At 41.6% G+C, this 24195-nt stretch overlaps 1 non-coding gene across 1 annotated transcript; it reads right to left on the bottom strand.

Moving 5' to 3' along the window:
- Positions 1-1979: 1979 nt before the first annotated feature.
- Positions 1980-2083, bottom strand: LOC125092526 (U6 spliceosomal RNA). Its single transcript, XR_007124986.1, has one exon. It is a non-coding gene; the product is annotated as a U6 spliceosomal RNA (small nuclear RNA).
- Positions 2084-24195: the final 22112 nt, after the last annotated feature.

The following is a 24195-nucleotide window of genomic DNA, read 5'->3' as shown; positions in this document are numbered from 1 at the left end:
CCCCACATAGGCTTCTCTGCTCAGCAGGGAGTCTGCTTCCCTCTCTCTCTGCCTGCCTCTCTGCCTACTGTGGTCTCTGTCTGTCAAATAAATAAATAAAATCTTTAAAAAAATAAAATACACAACTTGGTAAGTTTTCACATATTTATGAGTCTGTTAAAGCATCAGTGCAACAAAACAATTGCTTGAGTTTGCTTCTGCTACAAGACAGTGATTTCATTTCTTTTGATTACATACCAGAGATGGATTGCTAGATCATTTGGTAGTTCTGTTTTTCATTTTTTGAGGAAATTCTGTAGTTTTTTTCCACAGTGAACGTGCCAATTGACATTCCCAACTACAGTGAGTTAGGATCTCTTTTCTCTACAACCTCACTAACACTTGTTATCTCTTTTATTATTATGATGATGATCAGTTAGCCAGCATATAGTACATCATTAGTTTTTGATGTAGTGTTCAGTGATTCATCAGTTGCGTATAACACCAAGGGCTCATCACCACAGGTGCTCTCCTTAATGCCCATCACCCGGTTACCCCATCCCTCACCCCCCTCCCCTCTGAAGCTCTCAGTTTGTTTCCTGGAGTCCAGAGTCTCTCATGGTTTGACTCCCTCTCTGACTTCTTCCCATTCAGTGTTCCCTCCCTTCCCCTGTGGTCCTCCATGCTATTCCTTATGTTCCACATATGAGTGAAACCATATGATAATTGTCTGTCTCTGCTTGACTTATTTCACTAGCATAATCCCCTCCAGTTCCAGCCATGTCGATGCAAACCGTAGGTGTTTCTCCCTTCTGATGGCTGAGTAATATTCCATTGTATATATGGACCACATCTTTATCCATTCGTCTGCTGAAGGACATCTCAGCTCCTTCCACAGTTTGGCTGTTGTGGACATGGCTGCTATGAACTTTGGGGGTGCACGTGCCCCTTCTTTTCTCTACATCTGTATCTTTGGGGTAGATACCCTGTAGTGCAATTGCTGGGTCATAAGGTAGCTCTATTTTTAACATCTTGAGGAACCTCCGTACTGTTTTCCAAAGTGGCTGCACCAACTTGCATTCCCACCAACAGTGTAAGAGGGTTCCCCTTTCTCTGCATCCTTGCCAACACTTGTTATTTCCTGTCTTGTTAATTTTAGCCATTCTAACTGGTGTAAAGTAGTATCTCGTTGTGATTTTGATTTGTATTTGCCTGATGGCTAGTGATGTTGAGCATTTTTTCATGTGTCTCTTGTACTGTTAGTGAGGCAACCAACCTCCAGAACTTTTTCATCTTGCAAAACCAAAATTCTATACCTATTAATCAACAACTTCCCATTCCTCCCTCCCCTCAGTCCCTGGCAACTACCACTCTACTTTCTATCTCTATGAACTCGACTATTCTAGATATTTCATATACGTACAGTCATATAGTATTTGTATTTTTACGGTATATGTGACTGGACTATTTCACCTAGCACAATGTCCTCAAGATTCATCCATGTTGTAATGTGTATCTGAATTTCCTTCCCTCTTTTTTTTTTTTTTTTTTTTTGTTTAAAGTAGGCTCCATGCCCAGCATGGAGCCCAACGCAGGGCTTGAACTCATGACACGGAGATGAAGACCTGAGCTGAAATCAAGAGTTGGACGTTTAACCCACTGAGCCACCCAAGCGCCCCAAAATTTCCTGCCCTTTTAAAGCCAAGTAATATTCCACCGTACATAGACACCGTATTTTGTTTATCCATTCATCCACTGACAAACATTTGGGTTGCTTCCACTTATTCTTAGAGTGTATTAAAATCAGCGCCACAGCCAGGTCACACAAAAAGAAATGATCCCCACCCTTTCTGACCTGCTTCCTACTCTCCATTGTCATCTGTATGTCACAGACTTACCCTCCTCCCACTTCTGTGCCTTCATTCCTGTGTTTCCCTTCCCCTCTTCGTCTTGCAGACTAAGGCAACCAAGGGCTCTGAGTCCTTCATTGTATCTTTGCATTCAATATGGAACCCTTCACGAGTTTGCGTGTCCTTCCTGTGCAGGAGTCATGCTAAATCTTCTATCATTCCAATTTTCGTACATGTGCTGCAGAAGTGAGCACCCTTCATTGTATTTATTCTTTTTAAAAATACTCTTTGAAATAGAACTGAAATATACAACATCGTGTCAGTTTAAGGGGTACAACATGTTGATTTGATGCATTTATATACTGCAGTATGATTACTACTGTGGTGTTAGCTAACACCTCTACCCCATCACATAATTATCCTTTCTTTTCTGCAGTGAGGACAATTGGGATCTAGTCTTTTAGCCACGTTGAAGTTTATAACATTGCTGACTGTCATCACTGTGCTATGCCGGCCCTTCCTTTTCGAGGCCAGACTCTAACCCTGGGCTTCTGGAAGACCCTGACCCTGGTGTTTTTTTGTTTTGTTTTCTACAGGGAAATGCATCATATCTTCTACCAATTCCCAGTAGATGCCAGTGGCTGGGCCCAAGGGTCCAACTAGGGCTTTTCCATGTGGGTGAATTCTCCTGATGTGGCCCCCTGCTGCCATCTGCTGGCTATAGTCATCAATGCATCTATGGACCTGGGTCCCTATTCGAAGGGTTAGCTCTTTCCATCCCATCATTCACACTGGGATAAGACTTTCAACTACTTAGCTTTTCTTTCCCCCATATTTTCCCCTCTGTCCTGTTTTTAAAAGAAAGAACTTTTAGTGAATCTGCGTGCAGGTTACACCATACTCTCATCTGCTTTGCCCAAATACAGAGAAAAAAAAAAAATCTCCTCTCCATACTTGGGCACTTCCATTTGCAAAGGGACAAAAGAAAAGTCCCAAAATGTCTAAAGTTCTCATTATCTCCTTGGCTGTTATATTACATTCAAATAAGTTGGATTGTAGGTAATACATAAAATACCAGATGTTCTTTGATACTCAAAATGTTTCTAAAGTGTTTTGAAAACATTCCCACATAAAACAACATCGTTTGTTGTTAACACAGATGTAAAAATGAAATCTGCGTGGCTCAGTCAGTTAAGCATCTGCCTTTGGCTCAGGTTATGATCCCAGGGTCCTAGGATGGAGTCCCACATGGGGGTGGTCCTTGCTCAGCAGGGAGCCTGCTTCTCCCTCCGCCTGCTGCACTCTCTGCTTGTGCGCTGTCTCTCTCTCCAAATAAATACATTTTTTAAGAAAATAAAATTTATATAAATAAAACAAGAATTCGTTTACAGACTCTTAAGTTATTTTGAAGTGAGGTGAGCCAAGAATGGAGAGTAGATTTTGTGTTTACAGATGAAACTAATTTGTTAGGCAAAAGTGAAAACACATAAATGTTCAAGCCCACACACTGGAGGTAAAGGATTAAAATTCACTGTTGCTGGGGAGCCTTGGCGGCTCAGTGGGTTAAGCCTCTGTCTTCAGCTCAGGACATGATCTCAGGGTCCTGGGATCGAGCCCCACATCAGGATCTCTGCTCAGCAGGGAGCCTGCTTCCCCCTCCCACTCTGCCTGCCTCTCTGCCTACTTGTGATCTCTCTGTCAAATAAATAAATAAATAATCATAAAAAAAGTAAAATGAAATTTACTGTTGCTGACTATATCTTTACACATTTTTAAATGTTTCTTTCACCTCCCCTGCCCTGTCCCGGCTTCCTGCTTTGTCCACTTCACATTGGACTTATTGTCTCCAAAACCCATACACTACAGTCACCTGTCCTGTTACGAAGTCCTGTCATGACAGGTGTGGTCAGTGGCACTGGAAATACTATTTTTAACGGTGATGTAAGAATTGAGAAGATAGGCGTCAAAGTTGATGGAAAAGCGCGAGTCATGTTCTGGGAATTCAGCCTTGGGAAAGATAGTCGCTTTCTTGTGATTATGGAGAATCAGATTACACTGTAAACCGAGCAGTACAGAAGGAAGAAGCCAGATTTCAAATGGTGATGATTTCAGGATTTGCCCTGACTATAAAAGGTCTAATCTGAACAAACGGTGGCAATCTGTGGTGAATGAAGGTCTTCTAAGGGATCTGTCTTGGAGCCTCATTTGTCTAACAGTTGACATGAATGGATAAAGAAGATATGGTATATACATACAATGGAATACTATGCAGCCATTAAAAGAAATGAAATCCTGCCATTTGCAACGATGTGGATAGAACTAGAGGGTATTATGCTGAGCGAAATAAGTCAATCAGAGAAAGACAATTATCATATGATCTCCCTGATATGAGGAATTTAAGAGGCAGAGTGGGGAGTTTGGGAGGTAGGGAAGGAAAAAAATGAAACAAGATGGGATCCGGAGGGAGACAAACCATAAGAGACTCTTAATCTCACAAAACAAACTGAGTGTTGCGGGGGCGGGGGCGGGTAGGGAGAGGGTGGTTGGGTTATGGACATTGGGAAGGGTATGTGCTATGGTGAGTTCTCTGAAATGTATAAACCCGACGACTCACAGACCTGTACCCCTGGGGCAAATAATACATTATATGTTAATAAAAATAATTAAAGTAAAAATTAAATAAGTAACACTGCTATTAAAAAACAAGAAAACGCTGATCATTGTTTGAAAGAATGGGAGGAGCTGAAGCCGTAGACAAAGGGGAGGGGCTTTGGTCCCCTCGGTGGTCCCTGCATTCTGCTGCATTCTCTTCGGGTCAGAAGTAGAGGAGAGACATTGCGCTCAGTTCCAGGCAAGGGGTCAGTGAAATATCCACGGGTATGTGGAGACCTCTCTAAGCTGAAGAAACAAGTGAAAGTTCCATAACATTTAAGCTCTGCTGGGACCTAGAGCCCACCCACCCTTGTAAGAGGAGAGTCAAGCTAGAGACGTTGCCCTGAAAAGTGAGGAAAGGAGGTCTTTGGTCAACGTGATCATGAAAATGCTATCATAGGTTTGATCCTTTCCGGTGGTGGAGCTGGGCAGATCAGCCCACGCATTGTCACCTTTCTTGCCACAGGAGTCTGGGAATAGGAATGTTCAGTTGTTCTTAGCAACACACATAGATGCCACCAGAGAAAAACATCCGTTAGTCGGCTGGATCGGTGGGAAACATCTCAGGAAATACTATCAGATCCTAACACGATGAAAACGATTATTAATCAAATTCGGTCTCACAAAAGCTCCAGTCATTGGTCAATGACTTTAACGGTGATTCTGAGCCCTTATCCTGTACTCTGCTTTAGTGTCCGTCCTCTCATGTACTCCTCGCAACAATCCCAGGAAATCTGTAGCTTCCCATACTGTCTCCATCATCGTCACCATCATCATTTAACATGATGGGAAAGTGAACTTCGAGAACATTGACCACAAGGTTCCTGGGATTCAAACTCTGGCAGTCATGCCTTTAAACGTGGTGCTCTTTTGCCTTCTCAGGTCCCTATATTTACTTATAAAACTGTAAGAACATTTTAAAAGTTTGTTGCAATAATGAGTCACATGTGTGACTCATTTTGCGATAAGCATATATGGTGTTGCTCTTGGTTACACACCCAGTACCTGTCCCTCGCCCAGCTTCTTGACTTTTATTTAGGTATACTGCCTCTTGTTCTTCAGCCCATGTAATTTGTGTGAAGGTGATCCAAGTTGAAGGGGGAGTCCTGAGAAGCCTAGGCCAGTTGTGCTAATCCTTTTGCCCTCTCCAGGGATGTAGAGTCCCAGCTTCAATCAAGCAACCCATCATATCTCCCTGGAGACTGATTGTTCCAGAAGTGGGCTCATGACCCAATCTGATCTAAAAGGTGTCAAGTAGAGAGCATTTATTTCTTGGTTTGATTGAAGATTCTCTCTCTCTCTCTGCCCCCACCTCTGTTTCACTTTCTCTGTCTCTATCTTATGCTCACACATACACACAGAACTGTCAAACTGAGATTGACCATCCCAAGAAAGAACTAAAAAGCTGGACCTCTCTCAACTATTCCAATGGAAAGTTTTGCAGCGGTTCCAGAGAAAGAAAATTGCAACCCGAGACAATGCCAAAGTCACATACTCTTTTCCTTGCCCTAGAGCAGTTCCAATCTTGTTTTGAGATGCTTCCTGGGGCACGAGAGCTGTAGAAAGCTTTTAACCTCTATTTGAGTCACTTTCTTTGTTTTTCTGTGACACTACCTAGTTGTCCCAATATAATGTATTAAAGAGCCCATTCAGCAGAATTCCAAAGAAGGTGCAAGTGGGAACAGTCCACCTGGCCACTGGAGTGGAGGGAGAATTTTATTATTTTATCGTTGACATTGCTTACAATCAATGATGCCTGATTATGATTTTTTTTTAAAGCAGGTTGATTAAGTCAATCTTACTATTGTTTTTGGTTCTCTGTAACAAGGAACCCGTGAGGGAGGTGTCCCAGCTCCCCACCTGGCACCCCACTAAGTCCATCTCTTTTTCTACTGGTTCAAGATATCACTTTCATTATGTATTAATTTCCATTTCTGGATTTTTTTTCTTCTATTCCATTGGTTTGTCTCTTGATATGCTAGTTTCACCCTTAAGGCTTTATGTTTTAATATCTTATGGTTCTGGGAAAAAATCTTATGGTTCTGGACCCCTATTGTTGCTCTTCTTTGTTTTTTGACTTTGTTTCTGTTTTTTCAGATTTTTTAAGCATTTTTAAAAATTTAAATTCAACGAGCCAGCATAGAGTACATAATTCATTTTTGCTGTTGTGTTCAATGACTCATTAGTTGAGTATAACACTCAGCGTTCATCACCACACATGCCCTCTTTTTTTTTTTTTCAGCATAACAGTATTCATTATTTTTGCACCACACCCAGTGCTCCATGCAATCTGTGCCCTCTACAATACCCACCACCTGGTGCCCCCAACCTCCCACCCCCCACCCCTTAACAAAATTCTCAGATCGTTTTTCAGAGTCCATAGTCTTTCATGGTTCACCTCCCCTTCCAATTTCCCTCAAATACGTGAAACCATATGATAATTGACTCTTTCTGCTTGACTTATTTCACTCAGCATAATCTCTTCCAGTCCCGTCCATGTTGCTACAAAACTTGGGTATTCATCCTTTCTTTCTTCTTTTTTTTTTTTTTTTTTTTTTTTTTTTTTTTTTTTTACAGCTTTATAAACATATATTTTTATCCCCAGGGGTACAGGTCTGCGAATCGCCAGGTTTACACACTTCACAACACTCACCATAGCACATACCCTCCCCAATATCCATAACCCCACCCCCTCTCCCAACCCCCTCCCCCCATCAACCCTCAGTTTGTTTTGTGAGATTAAGAGTCACTTATGGTTTGTCTCCCTCCCAATCCCATCTTGTTTCATTTACTCTTCTCCTACCCCCTCAACCCCCCATGTTGCATCTCCTCTCCCTCATATCAGGGAGATCATATGATAGTTGTCTTTCTCCGATTGACTTATTTCGCTAAGCATGATACCCTCTAGTTCCATCCACGTCGTCGCAAATGGCAAGATTTCATTTCTTTTGATGGCTGCATAGTATTCCATTGTGTATATATACCACATCTTCTTTATCCATTCGTCTGTTGATGGGCATCTAGGTTCTTTCCATAGTTTGGCTATTGTAGACATTGCTGCTATAAACATTCGGGTGCATGTGCCCCTTCGGATCACTATGTTTGTATCTTTAGGGTAAATACCCAGCAGTGCAATTGCAGGGTCATAGGGTAGTTCTATTTTCAACATTTTGAGGAACCTCCATGCTGTTTTCCAGAGGGGTTGCACCAGCTTGCATTCCCACCAACAGTGTAGGAGGGTTCCCCTTTCTCCGCATCCTCGCCAGCATCTGTCATTTCCTGACTTGTTAATTTTAGCCATTCTGACTGGTGTGAGGTGATATCTCATGGTGGTTTTGATTTGTATTTCCCTGATGCCGAGTGATATGGAGCACTTTTGCATGTGTCTGTTGGCCATCTGGATGTCTTCTTTGCAGAAATGTCTGTTCATGTCCTCTGCCCATTTCTTGATTGGATTATTTGTTCTTTGGGTGTTGAGTTTGCTAAGTTCTTTATAGATTTTGGACACTAGCCCTTTATCCGATATGTCATTTGCAAATATCTTCTCCCATTCTGTCAGTTGTCTTTTGGTTTTGTTCACTGTTTCCTTTGCTGTGCAAAAGCTTTTGATCTTGATAAAATCCCAAAAGTTCATTTTTGCCCTTGCTTCCCTTGCCTTTGGTGATGTTCCTAGGAAGATGTTGCTGCGGCTGAGGTCGAAGAGGTTGCTGCCTGTGTTCTCCTCGAGGATTTTGATGGATTCCTTTCTCACATTGAGATCCTTCATCCATTTTGAGTCTATTTTCGTGTGTGGTGTAAGGAAATGATCCAATTTCATTTTTCTGCATGTGGCTGTCCAATTTTCCCAACACCATTTATTGAAGAGGCTGTCTTTGTTCCATTGGACATTCTTTCCTGCTTTGTCGAAGATGAGTTGACAATAGAGTTGAGGGTCTATTTCTGGGCTCTCTATTCTGTTCCATTGATCTATGTGTCTGTTTTTGTGCCAGTACCATGCTGTCTTGATGATGACAGCTTTGTAATAGAGCTTGAAGTCCGGAATTGTGATGCCACCAACTTTGGCTTTCTTTTTCAATATTCCGCTGGCTATTCGAGGTCTTTTCTGGTTCCATATAAATTTGAGGATTATTTGTTCCATTTCTTTGAAAAAAATGGATGGTACTTTGATAGGAATTGCATTAAATGTGTAGATTGCTTTAGGTAGCATAGACATTTTCACAATATTTATTCTTCCAATCCAGGAGCATGGAACATTTTTCCATTTCTTTGTGTCTTCCTCAATTTCTTTCATGAGTACTTTATAGTTTTCTGAGTATAGATTCTTAGTCTCTTTGGTTAGGTTTATTCCTAGGTATCTTATAGTTTTGGGTGCAATTGTAAATGGGATGGACTCCTTAATTTCTCTTTCTTCTGTCTTGTTGTTGGTGTAGAGAAATGCAACTGATTTCTGTGCATTGATTTTATATCCTGACACTTTACTGAATTCCTGTACAAGTTCTAGCAGTTTTGGAGTGGAGTCTTTTGGGTTTTCCACATAGAGTATCATATCATCTGCGAAGAGTGATAGTTTGACTTCTTCTTTGCCGATTTGGATACCTTTAATTTCCTTTTGTTGTCTGATTGCTGAGGCTAGGACTTCTAGTACTATGTTGAATAGCAGTGGTGATAACGGACATCCCTGCCGTGTTCCTGACCTTAGCGGAAAAGCTTTCAGTTTTTCTCCATTGAGAATGATATTTGCGGTGGGTTTTTCATAGATGGCTTTGATAATATTGAGGTATGTGCCGTCTATCCCTACACTTTGAAGAGTTCTGATCAGGAAGGGATGCTGTACTTTGTCAAATGCTTTTTCAGCATCTATGGAGAGTATCATATGGTTCTTGTTCTTTCTTTTATTAATGTGTTGTATCACATTGATTGATTTGCGGATGTTGAACCAGCCTTGCAGCCCTGGAATAAATCCCACTTGGTCGTGGTGAATAATCCTTTTAATGTACTGTTGAATCCTATTGGCTAGTATTTTGGCGAGAATTTTTGCATCTGTGTTCATCAAGGATATTGGTCTGTAGTTCTCTTTTTTGTTGGGATCCTTGTCTGGTTTTGGGATCAAGGTGATGCTGGCCTCATAAAATGAGTTTGGAAGTTTTCCTTCTATTGCTATTTTTTGGAACAGTTTCAGGAGAATAGGAATTAGTTCTTCTTTAAATGTTTGGTAGAATTCCCCCGGGAAGCCGTCTGGCCCTGGGCTTTTGTTTGTTTGGAGATTTTTGATGACTGTTTCAATCTCCTTACTGGTTATGGGTCTGTTCAAGCTTTCTATTTCTTCCTGGTTCAGTTGTGGTAGTTTATATGTCTCTAGGAATGCATCCATTTCTTCCAGATTGTCAAATTTGTTGGCGTAGAGTTGCTCATAGTATGTTCTTATAATTGTCTGTATTTCTTTGGTGTTCGTTGTGATCTCTCCTCTTTCATTCATGATTTTATTTATTTGGGTCCTTTCTCTTTTCTTTTTGATAAGTCTGGCCAGGGGTTTATCAATCTTATTAATTCTTTCAAAGAACCAGCTCCTAGTTTCGTTGATTTGTTCTATTGTTTTTTTAGTTTCTATTTCATTGATTTCTGCTCTGATCTTTATGATTTCTCTTCTCCTGCTGGGTTTAGGGTTTCTTTCTTGTTCTTTCTCCAGCTCCTTTAGGTGTAGGGTTAGGTTGTGTACCTGAGACCTTTCTTGTTTCTTGAGAAAGGCTTGTACCGCTATATATTTTCCTCTCAGGACTGCCTTTGTTGTGTCCCACAGATTCTGAACTGTTGTGTTTTCATTATCATTTGTTTCCATAAATTTTTTCAATTCTTCTTTAATTTCCTGGTTGACCCATTCATTCTTTAGAAGGATGCTGTTTAGTCTCCATGTATTTGGGTTCTTTCCAAATTTCCTCTTGTTATTGAGTTCTAGCTTTAAAGCATTGTGGTCTGAAAATATGCAGGGAATGATCCCAATCTTTTGATACCGGTTGAGACTTGATTTAGGACCAAGAATGTGATCTATTCTGGAGAATGTTCCATGTGCACTAGAGAAGAATGTGTATTCAGTTGCTTTGGGATGAAATGTTCTGAATATATCTGTGATGTCCATCTGGTCCAGTGTGTCATTTAAGGCCTTGATTTCCTTGTTGATCTTTTGCTTGGATGATCTGTCCATTTCAGTGAGGGGAGTGTTAAAATCCCCTACTATTATTGTATTCTTGTCGATGTGTTTCTTTGATTTTGTTATTAATTGGTTTATATAGTTGGCTGCTCCCACGTTAGGGGCATAGATATTTAAAATTGTTAGATCTTCTTGTTGGACAGTTCCTTTGAGTATGATATAGTGTCCTTCCTCATCTCTTATTATAGTCTTTGGCTTCAAATCTAATTGATCTGATATAAGGATTGCCACTCCTGCTTTCTTCTGATGTCCATTAGCATGGTAAATTCTTTTCCACCCCCTCACTTTAAACCTGGAGGTGTCTTCGGGTTTAAGATGAGTTTCTTGTAGGCAACATATAGATGGTTTTTGTTTTTTGATCCATTCTGATACCCTGTGTCTTTTGATTGGGGCATTTAGCCCGTTAACATTCAGGGTAAGTATTGAGAGATATGAATTTAGTGCCATTGTATTGCCTGTAAGGTGACTGTTATTGTATATTGTCTCTGTTTCTTTCTGATCTACTACTTTGAGGGTCTCTCTTTGCTTAGAGGACCCCTTTCAATATTTCCTGTAGAGCTGGTTTGGTATTTGCAAATTCTTTCAGTTTTTGTTTGTCCTGGAAGCTTTTAATCTCTCCTTCTATTTTCAATGATAGCCTAGCTGGATATAGTATTCTTGGCTGCATGTTTTTCTCATTTAGTACTCTGAATATATCATGCCAGCTCTTTCTGGCCTGCCAGGTCTCTGTGGATAAGTCTGCTGCCAATCTAATATTTTTACCATTGTACGTTACAGACTTCTTTTCCCGGGCTGCTTTCAGAATCTTTTCTTTGTCACTAAGACTTGTAAATTTTACTATTAGGTGACGGGGTGTGGACCTATTCTTATTGATTTTGAGGGGGGTTCTCTGAACCTCCTGGATTTTGATGCTTGTTCCCTTTGCCATATTGGGGAAATTCTCTCCAATAATTCTCTCCAATATACCTTCTGCTCCCCTCTCTGTTTCCTCTTCTTCTGGAATCCCAATTATTCTAATGTTGTTTCGTCTTATGGTGTCACTTATCTCTCGAATTCTCCCCTCGTGGTCCAGTAGCTGTTTGTCCCTCTTTTGCTCAGCTTCTTTATACTCGGTGATTTGGTCTTCTATATCGCTAATTCTTTCTTCTGCCTCATTTATCCTAGCAGTGAGAGCCTCCATTTTTGATTGCACCTCATTAATAGCTTTTTTTATTTCAACTTGGTTAGATTTTAGTTCTTTTATTTCTCCAGAAAGGGCTTTTATATCTCCTGAGAGGGTTGCTTTAATATCTTCCATGCCTTTTTCAAGCCCGGCTAGAACCTTGAGAATCATCATTCTGAACTCTATATCTGACATATTACCAATGTCTGTATTGATTAGGTCCCTAGCCTTTGGTACTGCCTCTTGTTCTTTTTTTTGTTGTGAATTTTTCCGCCTTGTCATTTTGTCCAGATAAGAGTTTATGAAGGAGCAAGTAAAATACCAAAAGGGTGGCAACAACCCCAGGAAAATATGCTTTAGCCAAATCAGAAGAGATCCCGAATTGTGAGGGGGGAGAAAGGGGATAAAAAGGGGTTCAGAAAGAAAGAAAAAAAAAAACTATTAAACTATTAAACTATTAAAACTATTAAAGACTATTAAACTATTAAAAAAACTATTAAAAAACTATTAAAAACTATTAAAAAACTATTAAAACTATTAAACTATTAAACTATTAATCTATTAAAAAAAAGAAAGCTGATAAAGAAAAAATATAAAAAGAGGAAAAATAAAATATATATTAGATAAACTATTTAAAAAACGTTAAAAAAAGAAAACGGTAAAAGTTAAAAAAAATTTAGCAGAAGAAGAGAAAAAGAAAAAAAAATTGAAAAAGAAAAAAAAATTAAATTAACTGCAAGGCTAAAAAATCATGGGGAGAAAGCCATGAGTTCCGTGCTTTGCTTTCTTCTCCTCTGGAATTCCGCCGCTCTCCTTGGTAGGTGAACTTGGTCCTGGCTGGGTTTCCCGTTGATCTTCTGGGGGAGGGGCCCGTTGTAGTGATTCTCAAGCGTCTTTGCCCCAGGCGGAGTTGCACCGCCCTTACCCGGGGCCGCGCTGAGTAATCTGCTCGGGTTTGCTGGGTTTGCTTTCGGGAGCTTTTGTTCCCTGAGCGCTTTCCGTAGAGTCCAGAGGACGGGAATAAAGATGGCGGCCTCCCGGTCTCCGGCCCGGAGGAGCCGAGAGCCCGGGGCCCCACTCCTCAGTGCGCCCTCAGAGAACAGCGCCCAATGACTCCCGCCACCCTGGCCTCCGGCCGCGCTCCGAGCTGACCGAGCCTGCGACCGGTCCAAGGCAACCCCAAGCTGAGAGTCACTCCTCGGCTCTGTCTCTGCAGCCGGCTTCCCCGTTCTAATACCGGTAAGTTCTGCGACACTCAGACACCCCCGATCCTTCTGAGACCTTGCGGGAGCTGAGGCCGCGCTGACCCCGCCTGGGCTTCACCCCAGTTAAGCCTCTGGAGCGATGTCCCTCAGCGGAACAGACTTTTAAAAGTCCCGATTTTGTGCTCCGTTGCTCTGCCGCTCGCTGGGAGCCGGCCCCTCCCCCCGCGGTCTATCTTCCCGTCGCTTTGGATTCACTTTTCCGCCAGTCCTACCTTGCAGAAAGTGGTTGATTTTCTGTTTCTGGAATTGCTGTTCTTCTTCTCTTCAATCTCCCGTTGGATTTGTAGGTGTTTGCAATCTTTAGATAAGCTATTTAGCTGATCTCCCGCTACCCGAAGTAGTCTCAGCCTGCTACTTCTCCGCCATCTTGACTCCTCCTCCCACACATGCCCTCTTTAATGCCCATCACCCAGGTACCCCAACCCCCCACCCAACTCCCTTTCTGCAACCCTGAGTTTGTTTCCCAGAGCCAAGAGTCTTTCATGGTTTTTCTCCCTCTCTAATTCCTTCCCATTCAGTTTTCCCTCCCTTCCACCTATGATCTTCTGTGCTATTCCTTATGTTCCACATATGAGTGAAACCATATGATAATTGTCTGTCTCTGCTTGACTTATTTCACTTAGCATAATCCCCTCCAGTCCGGTCCACGTTGATGTAAATGTTGGGTATTCATCCTTTCTGATGGCTGAGTAATATTCCATTGTGTATATGGACCACATCTTCTTTTTTTTTTAAGATTTTATTTATTTATTTGACACAGAGAGATCACAAGTAGGCAGAGAGGCAGGCAGAGAGAGAGAAGGGGGGAAGCAGTCTCCCTGCTGAGCAGAAAGCCTGATGCAGGACTGGATCCCAGGACCCTGAGATCATGACCTGAGCCAAAGGCAGAGGCTTAACCTACTGAGCCACCCAGGTGCCCCAGACCACATCTTCTTTATCCATTCATCTGTTGAAGGACATTTCAACTCCTTCCATAGTTTGGCTGTTGTGGATGTAGCTGCTATGAGCTTTGGGGTGCAGGTGCCCCTTCTTTTCTCTACATCTGTATCTTTGGGGTAATTACACCATAGTGCAATTGCTGAGTCATAGGGTAGCTCTATTTTTAACATCTTAAGGAACCTCCATACCATTTTCCACAGTGGCAGCACCAGCTTGCATTCCCACCAACAGTGTAGGAGGGTTCCCCTTTCTCTGCATCCTCACCAACATATGTTGTTTCCTGACTGGTTCATTTTAGCTATTCTCAATGGTGTGCAGTGGTATCTCATTGTGGTTTTGATTTGTATTTCCTGATGTCAAGTGATGTGGAGCAGCTTTTCATGTTCCTGTTGGCCATTTGGATGTCTTCTTTGCAGAAATGTCTGTTCATGTCTTCTGTCTGTGTCTTGATCAGGTTATTTGTTCTTTGGGTGTTGAGTTTAAGAAGTTCTTTATAGATTTTGGACACTAGCCCTTTATCTGATATGTCATTTGCAAATATCTTCTCCCATTCTGTCGGTTGTCTTTTGGTTTTGTCGACTGTTTCCTTTGCTGTGCAAAAGCTTTTCATCTTGATGAAGTCCTGATAGTTCACTTTTGCTTTTGTTTCCCTTGCCTTTAGAGATGTATCTTGCAAGTTGTTGCAGCCAAGGTCAAAGAGGTTACTGCCTGCATTCTCCTCAGGGATTTTGATGGATTCTTTTCTCACATTTAGGTTTTTCTTCCTACCACCACCACCCCCCCCCCCCCCCCGCAGATTTTCTGGCTGCTTTTTACCATATGAATTTTGGGATCAACTTGTTTAATTCCAATCCTAAACTTCTTTATTTATAGTTTTTTTCTTGGGGTTTTTTTCTTTAGTTGATAATTGAGACATGTGGTTTCTTGGCTTTAATATAACTTTAACCAAGTTTAATTAGAATACTAGAAGCTGGGGCACGTGGGTGGTTCAGTTGCTTGAGAGTCTGACTCTTGGTTTTGGCTTGGGTCATAGTCTCAGGGTTCTGAGATTGGGGCCCCGAGTTGAGCTCCACACTTAGCATGAAGTCTGCTTAGTATTCTCTCTCTCTCTCTTTCCCTCTGTTCCTCCCTGCTGCATGTTCTCTCTCTCTCTCTCTCTTTCTCTCATAAATAAATAAAAACTTTAAAAAATATATTTGAAGGGGCACCTGAATGGCTCAGTAGGTTAAGTGGCTGGGTCTTGGTTGTGGCTCAGGTCATAATCTCAGGGACATGAGATTGAGCCCCACATCAGGCTCTGCACTCAGCTTGAGTCTGCTTAAGAAAGTCTCCCTCTCCTTCTGCCCCTCTCTCCACTTATCTCTCTCTGAAATAAATTTTAAAAGTCTTTGAAAAAATAAAAAAAATATTTGAAGCTTATGGCCTTTTATTTGACATTACAGTCTTCTGCCAAGTTTGGGGGTAATTTCTCAATCATCGTACTTATTATGATTTAAAAAATTTTAAATTTTAGTTGTCCTTTGAATAGGTACAAAATTCAATGATTTTTAGTAAACATGATTTTTAGTGAAAAGTCTCCTTCCTACTCCTGTCTTCCAGACACCCAGTTCTCTTCCCATGAAGCAACATGCATTGCCAGCTTTTTTCAGAGATAGTCTATGCACATACAAACAAACATATGGATATTTTTTCTTTATTCTCTTTATATAAATGGCAGTGCACTCTATGCCCTGTTCTGCATATGCCTTTTGCCTTTTCCACCTACCAATAGCTTTAGAAAATCACTCCAAATTAGTACATAAAAAGCTGACTCCCCATTCTCATGGCTACACAGTATTTCATTGAATAAAGTTACCACAAAATACACAATTGCTGTTCATTCAGGTTGTTTAAAGATCCATTGCTATTGTATACTATATGATTTCATTTTTGTAGAAGTCTAAATATTTCAAGATAATATTTATTTAAAGATTTTCTTTCTTTATTACTGAGAAAGAGAGAGAGAGCACTTGTGAGTACATGTGCGAGCAAGGGAGGGGGGTCAGAGGGAGGAGGGAGGGGAGAATCTTTAGCAGGCTCCATGCCCAGTGCAGAGCCTGATGTAGGGCTCGATCTCATGACCCTGAGATCATGACCTGAGCCAAAATCAAGAATTGGATGCAAAAGCAAATAGGTGGTTGCTTGGGGATGGGAGACAGAAATAAGGGGATGTGATGTCCATTGAAATTCATGGGATTGTCTACTTTGGATGAGTATAGTTTATTGTACCTAAATTACATTCCAATAAAGTTGCTTTTAACAAACCTATTGCTACTACAAGTAATGCTGTAATAAAGAATCTTCACATATGTGTTCATTCTTTCCATCTCCAACTGTATTCTCAATTACTCATTAAAATTTCACAGTATGTAATTGTTTTCCTTCTGAAAAGAATGATTTTGGTACAGAATCCACAAAGCTACTCATTTATTTAGCTGTCCATTTAGTTTTTGTCCATCTCTCTTACCTTACTCCCTGCCTGCAGGAGATATCAGGGCCCTTGTCTATTTCAGTCACTACCTTATCCTCGGAGCACAGAATGGCGGTTGCACAAAGCAGATGTTCAATAAAATATCAGTTGAAAGAAAGAGCATTAAAATGTATATTTTCAGCTTTACACCTAGGGATTCTGATTCAATGTGTCTGTGATAGGTTTGGGGAATCTCTATTTTTAACAAGCTCCTCCAGGCAAATCTGGTCGTCAACCAGGTGAAGAACAGCGCTTTAATTCTGGCCACCCAACTTGTCGTCCAGGTCACTGCAGGACCCTTCTTCCTCCTTCCTGCAAGCAGCACCCCTTCTTAAAACACTGCAGTGTTGGGGCACCTGGGTGGCTCTGTCATTGAAGCATCTGCCTTCGGCTCAGATCATGATCTCAGGGTCCTGGGATCAAGCCCCCATCAGGCTCCCTGCTCTGTGGGGAATCTGCTTCTCCTTCTCCCTCTGCCCTCCACCCCACTCCTGCTCTCCCTCCCTCTTTCTTTCTCTCTCTCAAATAAATAAATAAAATCTTAAAAAAAAAAAAAAACCACAGCAGTGTTGTGGTTGACTGTTTCCCAAGATGACCACAACAATCCCTTCCATCCTGAATGCCTGGTTTCATTGCAATTTTTCAACTCCTCCCATCAAGAGGGGAAGCACACTTTTCTCCCCTTAAATCTTGTCTGGTTTTGTAACTTGCTTTGACCAATAGAATGTGAAACAAATGATACTGTGATGGTTCAAGGCCTAGGCCTTAAGAGGACTTGCAGTCTTCAGTTTTGCCCTTTTGGAAGCTATATGGTGGAGAATGGAGGCATCTAGCTGTAGCCTCCACCAAGGTCCCAGACATGCGAGCAAGTGAGGCCATCTGGGATCCTTCAGCCTTTGTGGGACTGCCAGCTGACACCAGGCAGAGAGGAGTCTTGCCCAAATTCCTAACCAACAGAATCATGAGCAATTAAATGGTACTTGTATTAAGCCCCTAAATGACCTCAGGATAAAGTTCTAAATACTTAAAGGGCTTGATAGGTTATCTCTCTAAAGTCACCTCCTGCTAACACTCCCCAGTCCAGAAAATCTTATCTAAGCCCCTAGGCTTCAGATCCTCTTTTACTGTGCACTTGACTTTGGAGTTAAGATAGCCCTGGCATTGTCCAAATTGCATGACTCTGGTTAAGTTACCAAAACTCTCTTGGTTTTATCTTTCTCATGTTTGAAACAGGAATAATAGTAAAACTTAGCTCACAAGGCACAAGACCGTGGTGGGAATTCCCCAAGAGGATGCATGACGAGAATTTAAGATCGCGCCTAGCACATAGACAGCACACAGTCAGTGGTAGTGGTAGTGGAAAAATAATAATTACTATTATTATACTGTCTTGTAATTGTTTGTTTATGCTTTTCCTATTGAAGGTAGTCTCTGTGAGAAGAGCAGAGACCATACTCTGTCCATTCTTGAGACCCCAGTGTCAAAAGATAATTGTTGGATACATGAATGGATGAATGAGTCAGCAAAAGAGTAAATAAACTTGTTTGTTGTGGGATATAAATGAACAGAACTGCTAACCACACATGGATTGGTGTCGACCTCTCATTCCTTAAGAACAGAACTTTGGGTATTAACAAACACTACAGCAGTAATCATTTTGCAATACACAAGTGTATCAAATCCACATGTTATACACCTTAAGCAGTATGTCAGTTATATCTCAATAAAACTGGAAAAAAAGGAAAGAAAAGAAAGAACAGTGCCTCGGGCATTCGTTAACTCCATTTACTATGAAAATGTGGTGAAGTCATCCCAGGACCCCGATGAGCTAGAATCACAGAGAGCATTGAACCTGATTCTTCGGTTATGGTTTTTTCGTTTTTGACTTTTTTCCCCCCGCAAGATAAATGTTATAGTTGGGATCTCAGTTAATTGGTTTTTTGTTTTTTGTTTGTTTGTTTTTCTGAAAGGGCCACCCGAATCTCTTAGTTTTGCTATTTCTAAGGGCTTTGTCTTTAATGTATATCATTTATTTGTTTGTAACAAATCGTACTGTTGTGATGGGGGTGCCTTCCAGTGGGGGTTTTTTGTTTGTTTGTTTTTGCAGAGGAAAGACAATTATCTATTTACCATTCCCGCTTACACTTCTGCAAGTCTCTTCATCTTTGTTTTTGACGACAAACATGAACAAGCGCCGGTAGTCAAGGAGATAGGATCATTACTGCCGTCTGAGAGCTGAAAACATTCAGATGTGTCACATTAGTAATTAATCTGCTGCATTATTTTTCCGTCTTCTCTTCATACACAGTCCCTCGCTGCCGTGGTTATTAACAAGTAGTATAATTTATCCCTCAGAGGCCCTCAGAGTGACATAATTGTATTTTTAAAAACAGAGCTACAAAACAAGGCAGGAAAACATCATATATTTTAAAACACCAGAGCCTACTTACAAAGTTAAATAATCAGGTGTTTTATGAAAATTTAATGGTGACTTAGAATTGATTATGTAAATGAAAACAACTGTGAGAGATAGAAATTACTAAGTTTGGGTTTATTGGTTTGTCTGTTTTTTTTTTTTTAACAAAAAGAATCTTAACTTTTTTCCACACTATACTCATTGTTTCCACTTCCTTTCTCCCCAAGCTCTCTTACACATACTCTGGTAAGCCTTTTGTCCCTACTTCTCTACAGACATTCTTCTTGTCCGAGTCCTTAGTGGCCTCCATGTAACCACATCCCATGGTCACCTTGTTCTGCCTAAAAGACATCCTTTGGCCTCTGAACTCTTCTCCTACTTTGCTGGTTATTCCTTATCAGTTTCTTTTTAATCTTTTTTATTTTGGAATAATTTAGAATTCACAAGTCACTGCAAAAATACTACAGAGAGTCCCACATCCCCTTCACCCGGCTTTCCCTAATGATAGCATCTGACATAATCATAGTATATAACGGAAACTAGGGAACTAAAAACAAAAACCAAGAAACTGACATTGATACAAGAAAACTACAGAGAAGTCTTGTGTGTATTTTTTTAAGACTTATTTATTTATTTGTTTTTTAAAAGATTTTATTTATTTATTTGACAGAGAGAAATCACAAGTAGGCAGAGAGGCAGGCAGAGAGAGAGGAGGAAGCAGGCTCCCTGCTGAGCAGAAAGCCCGATGCGGGGCTCGAACCCAGGACCTGGGATCATGACCTGAGCCGAAGGCAGCGGCTTAACCCACTGAGCCACCCAGGCGCCCCAAGACTTATTTATTTATCTGAGAGAGAAAGAGAGAGAGATTGGAGGAGGAGGCAGAAAGAAAGGGAAAGAGAGAATCCCAAACAGACTCCCCACTGAGCATGGATCCTTACACAGGGCTTGATCTCATGACCCCGAGATCATGACCTGAGCTGAAATCAAGAATCAGATGCCTAATCAACTGAGCCACCCAGGAGCCCCATCTTCCATGTGTTTATTTTGAGGGGGTGGGATGTATAGTATAGATTCACATAACCAATTCGATCAGGACACAGAACTGTTTTGTTGCTGAAAAGAACCCTCTTTTTTATAGTCAAACCCTATTCCTGGCCCTTGGAAGCCACTAATATTTTCTCATCTCTAAAATTTTGTAATTTCAAGAGTATAATATAAATAGAATCTTTTGTGGTTGGCTTTTCTTCACTCAGCATAATACCTTGTAACATGAGGGGAAAAAAAGAATTCAAGTCTTTATATATATCAAGAGCATATTCCTTCTTCCGGCTGAGTAGTACTCCATTAAATGGATGTACCACAGTTTATCTATTTGCCAGTTAAAGGACATTTGACTTGTTTAGCGTTCTTGGCAATTACAGATTAATCTATGAATGCTACCTCTAGGTAATGCATTGTTTCTCTTTGACCGCTTTCAAAATTTTTCTTTGTCTTAGGTTTTCAGAAATGTGCTTATGATGTGTCTGATTGTGGATTTCTTTGGGTTTATCCTGTTAGGATTTGTTCAACGACTTAATTTTTTACGTTTATGACTTCTATTAAATTTTGTTATTGTCCTACTGGTCCCTGAGGCTCTGGTCCTTATTTTTTTTTTTTTAATTTATTTGACAGATCACAAGTAGGCAGAGAGGCAGGCAGAGAGAGACAGGAGGAGGAGGCAGGCTCCCTGCTGAGCAGAGAGCCCGACGCGGGACTCGATCCCAGGACCCTGAGATCACGACCTGAGCCGAAGGCAGAGGCCCCAACCACTGAGCCACCCAGGCGCCCCTGGTCCTTATTTTTTAATCTATTTTCCCTCTCTTATTCATGCATGGGCTGCTCGGAGGTCTACCCAGGATTTTATAATTTTAAAAATCCTTTTTTTTAGCTCCCTTTTCTCAGTAATCTTCCTTTCACTCTCTAAGTGAGAGGGGAAAGGGTGTGACTTCATTTGTGGTGTTCACCTGGAAATGAGCAGGAGGTATAATCGAAATGTTTCTGGCCTGCTGACCCACCCTTTTCCTGGTCCTTTGGCAAGAGCAAGAGGACTTTCTTTTGGGTATTTTTTTGTCTGTACCCATTAACATGTCTGGACTTTTGGGCCTCTGAATTGCCCAGGCCATGATTTATATACAAGATTAAAAAAGAAAAAAAACACACAGGGGGACTCACCACTGGGTTGTTCATTAAGTTCTGAGGTTTCTGATCAGTCTACCTTTTCTCCATCTCCCAGAGTCTTCTGTTGTTTTATCGATGTTGTCTGGGGTTTTTTGTCTAGTGAGTGGGTTGAATAGGGTGGAAGGTGCTTACCCCATCCATTATCAGTTTTTGTCACTGGTTCTTTCTCATATTCCCCAAGGTTACCTCTTCAGACTTCTTGTCTTCTCTAGCTATGTTCAACCCTAGCTGATCTCATCAAATACTGTGACTCAAATTACCATAATAAGTAGCCCTCAACCATGACGGCTCAGCCATGAGTGATCTCCTGAACCCCAGACTCACATATTCAACCCCTTTAGATGTCTAATAACACCTCAAACTAAACACTTCCAGAACAAAATTCATGATGTTTCTGTCCAAACATGTGCTCCTTACTTATTCTTTTTTTTTTTTAAGATTTTATTTATTTATTTGTCAGAGAGAGAGAGGGAGAGAGAGCAAGCACAGGCAGACAGAATGGCAGGCAGAGGCAGAGGGAGAAGCAGGTTCCCTGACGAGCAAGGAGCCCGATGCGGGACTCGATCCCAGGACGCTGGGATCAGGACCTGAGCCGAAGGCAGCTGCTTAACCAACTGAGCCACCCAGGCGTCCCTCCTTACTTATTCTTCACCATCTCAGTAAACAGCAACCTTCTTCGGTCAAGTGCTGAGATCACCTCTGAATCCCCTCTCTTTCTCTGTCTTAATTCAGTTCATCAGTACATCTTACTGGCTCTACCTTCAAAATAAAACCAAAAGCCAGTTTATTTCCACAGCTACCTTCCTGATCCAAGCCAGTATCTCTCACCTGGATGATCAGAACAGCCTTCTAACTGGTTGCCCAACTTCCTTGTTGCCTTCCCCACAATCCGTTCTTCACTCCAAAGGGACGCTTATTACATGTAAATCTGATCAAGTCACACTTCTGCTCAAGACTTCCTTCGAGTCCATGTCATGTTTCTACCTGAGCTGGTGCCGGCTCCCTTTGTGCCTAGATTTTTTGTTAACCTTCTCGCTCACTGTGCTCGACCTACACTGGCCTTTGTGTCGTTCTTAGAACATTCCAAACATTTTCTGCCTTTTAGTGCCAGCATTTTGCAGTTGCTTCTGCCTGCAATACACTTGCTCCACATAGCCAGATGGTCTGGTCCCTCGCTGCCCTCAGGTTTCTGCTCAAATGTCTCCTGATCAGAGGGGCCATGCCTGATTACTCTCTAAAATAGGACCCCTGCCTCTCCGCCTTACTTTATCCTGATTTACTCTTCTCCTGAACATTTGTTGCAGCTGTCCACTGTTACACAAAAAAGCACCCCCAAAACTTAGTGGCTTAAAACAACCACCCTTTTAATTACTCAAAATTTGGGAAGATGGAGATCGAGGCATTCTAGAGCCTTTGCTGGGATGGATGTAATGGCTGGGAGTTGGCCTCACTTCTTTTTATCATCCGGGTTCCTCGGTTGTCCTGCATGAGGGACTCGCTACCACATGGCAAACTTGGAGTTCCTCATGGAGGGGTGGCCTCAGGGACAGTTGGATTTCTTACTTGGGAGCTGGCTTTTACCTTAGCTGAAGTGAAAATTGCCAGGCTTTTTAAAAGCGAGACCCAGAATTAATATGTCAACTCTTGTGCAACATACTTGTTGTCAAGGAAGGAAACAAGGCCAGCCCAGACAGAGGAGAGAGAAAAGAGACCCCAGCACTCAGTGGGAAGAACAGCACACAGGCACAGGGCGGAAAGGAACCGATGGTAACAAGGGCTATCCTTGAAGCTTAGTTAGTGCAGCACTTATCCCCACCTGACATGATTCATGTTTGTTTACAGCCCAAGGACATAAGCTCCAGGAGAGCCAGAAGTTGTCCATTTCACTCACCAATATATCCCCAGTGCCCAGTACCTGGTGTCTAGTTGGTACTCAATCATCTTTTGTTCATAAATTCTAAGAGCCGAAGTTAGATGACTGCTTAGTTGAAAACAAAAACAAAATCTGAATTGCTATCCTTGTAACTGTCAAGGTCTTTGACACCTGATCTGATGTTTTACTACATATCTTTAATGACAAACTCACAACACCAAAGAGGGTCTACAGATTTTACCTGTGGTGGGAAAGGACACCCTAGAAGAACAGAGACAGAGTCCTCTGCGGTCTGTGGACCTGGAAAGAAGCTCTCTGCTGTCCATGTACAAGCTTTAAGGTATTACACAGCTGTTGTATGAGCCTCCTGCTCAGCAATGTCACATCCAGAGCCAATGAGAACATTTCTTAGCCTGGCAGATCAGCCAGTTACTTCCCTACTCCTTTGTAAGCTTTCAAAATTTCTAAGACACTTAATTAAAGCCAAGGAAAGAAGAGATATAAAATATTCATGGGATGGTAGGTAAACAGTAACTGAGCCAGTGAGTTCATCGAATGCCAGGAGTCATGGGACTTTGCTTTGTTTTGTTTTAATATTTTATTTATTTATTTGACAGAAAGAGAGAGCAAAAGCAGGGAGAGGAGCAGGCAGGGGGAGAGGGAGAAGCAGGCTTCCCACTGAGCAGGGAGCCTGATGTGGGGCTTGATCCTAGGATCCCAGGATCATGACCTGAGCCGAAGACAGATACTTACCCGACGGAGCCACCTGGGCATCCCTTGGAGTCTTGGGACATTGTATCCACATGCCAAGTGTACTATGGGTCCCACCCACAGCTCCCACTCAAGGGACAGCCCTTGTGCTTGCATCCTTAGGCTCCATGATGGCCTGTTAGCCACATATGTTTAGACTGAAGGTCAGGGATTCCTCTGAGCCAAAAGCAACAATCCATAGTCAGGCCAACAATCTAGGATTTTGCCTACCAAGAAGTTTGCTGGGTCATATTCCAATCTGAGAAATTTAACTGGGGAATACCAAAATAATTGGACAATTGGCGGCTCTGATGAGAGAACAGAAGCTATGACTAAGGAAAGCTATGAATGGCAATTTCCCTGCAGCAGTTAAAAATA

Source organism: Lutra lutra, chromosome X, assembly GCF_902655055.1.
Source record: "Lutra lutra chromosome X, mLutLut1.2, whole genome shotgun sequence".
NCBI lineage: Eukaryota > Metazoa > Chordata > Mammalia > Carnivora > Mustelidae > Lutra > Lutra lutra.
Note: the sequence above shows the minus strand (reverse complement) of the source record. Positions and strands in the feature narration are given on the sequence as shown.